The following is a 1790-nucleotide window of genomic DNA, read 5'->3' as shown; positions in this document are numbered from 1 at the left end:
GGGCTCAATTTTCTCGACGAATTAAAAAAAAATGTTGATGCAGCCATTAAGCAAGAAACACGTAAAATATTTTTAGCGTGAATTTAAAAAGAATAACTTCTTTTCTTCTCAATTTCAATTTCCAGATTTCTCTGAATATCATGAATCAAACGGATTAATCCATCACGTGCTCATCAATGAATCGAGAACAAGTGTTCCACTGAGGTAATCGGTGAAGAGTCACGGTAAGTAGATAAAGGTGGAAATGAAAACGAGACAAAGGTGATAATTTCTCTCGTTCAATGACGAATAAATAAAAGGAAAAATAATGAATAATGTATGGTCACATCCTGACGCACATTGATTACGATGAATCATACGAAATTATTATGAAACACAATATTTATTATTGAGTGAATTAATGCGGACGAAGAATGACAAACTCACGAATATCAGCAGCCAGACGATGGAAATTGATATGTCTGTGATAAGTAGACAGCAGAAGGACATTCTTTTATTATATTACTCTGACAGTTAATATTTTGATTGTACTGGGTGGAAAATGCCTAACTGTTGTCATGATTACTACTGCAAGTACAAAGCGAGTAATGGCATCACTTGCGGAGCACCTACTGCCAGAAGGGCGGAATTAAAAGTGCATAAATTAAAAGTTATTGCGAGCGGTAAATAGTGGAAATACCGTGGGCTCTTTACATAATCGGTGCAGATGTTTTCAATGTCGATTGGGATTATGGTATTGTTACATTACATGAAAGGATAATGTAGAGTTGTCGGAAAATGATCTCATGGGTCTGATGGTTTCTTCCGATTTTACTCGCAATTATTCAACAGAGAACGGTAACTGGTACATAAAATTGAAGGTCGTATGTACATACCACTGTTCACCATGATTTTAAATATTTGTCAGAAAGTATAGCGGAACGATCTTAAGGACGCGTTTCTGTGGTTCTTCAGGGGTTTCATCGGATTCGAGGGGGTGAAGATAAATCAGATGTTTCGCTTTATTTTGGATTAAAAATCTCTTCGGAATAGAGACAATTTTCAATCAACTTCCGGGCATGGAGCACTTCATACCTCGGGAAAAATAGGTGATTTAAGTAGTAGAGTTCTTCGTTTGAATTCTTTTTCTTACTTTCAACAATTAGGTTTTACTAATTAATAAACTTGTTCAACTACTTTATAGAATATAATATAATACAATTATTGAGGTACGCCTTATCAACATATCATCCACGAATTTTTGAGTGTTCAATTTCCCAATGAGTCCCAAATAATTAAATAAAATCTGCGTGCGTAGTTAGTATAATTGAATATTGGATTATGGACAGGAATGAGTGAATAATAAAAGTAATTAGGCTTAGACGTTAATTTTTATTAAACGCACTCAGAAGGTATATCTTTCTCCTATGACTTCTGCAACTCTACTGACTCATAGCGACCAAAGTTTTCATGCTCTGGACCCATTTTACAAAAGGCCGTTGTTCATTCATCTGTCTCTATTTCCGTTTATATAAAGTGTTCTCCTTATCCTGACGCTGTTCTAAGAAAAATTATAAAATAATAATATGAGCCAAAACAGCTATGGGGTAACTATTAATTTTTGTCCACCCATACCAAGTGCTTTCAATATTGACTCGTTGGAACCATGTCTCTAGAACTTCTTCACGCAAGAATTTCAATAATCAATGTTCCTTGTAGAAAATCTTCACCGTAACAAAAAAAATGTTTTGTGCCATTTCGCTAATAAATAATTCATTATAATAATTTATCGAGTAGTATTTTACTATTTT

General features: G+C 34.2%; 1 long non-coding RNA gene across 3 annotated transcripts in view; it reads left to right on the top strand.

The window, feature by feature from the left end:
- LOC105272390 (uncharacterized) overlaps positions 1-1790 on the top strand; it is a 10810-nt gene that overhangs the window by 4539 nt on the left and 4481 nt on the right. Inside the window, exon 2 of one of the 3 annotated variants that reach the window (XR_892753.1) lies at positions 126-224. This is a non-coding gene — a long non-coding RNA (uncharacterized lncRNA). Of the gene's footprint in view, positions 1-125; positions 225-455; positions 1089-1790 lie in introns of those variants that run through there. The other 2 variants (XR_892752.1, XR_892751.1) reach the window with 2 other exon arrangements.

This window comes from Fopius arisanus, unplaced genomic scaffold (assembly GCF_000806365.1).
Source record: "Fopius arisanus strain USDA-PBARC FA_bdor unplaced genomic scaffold, ASM80636v1 scaffold00168, whole genome shotgun sequence".
Taxonomy (NCBI): Eukaryota; Metazoa; Arthropoda; class Insecta; order Hymenoptera; family Braconidae; genus Fopius; species Fopius arisanus.
Note: the sequence above shows the minus strand (reverse complement) of the source record. Positions and strands in the feature narration are given on the sequence as shown.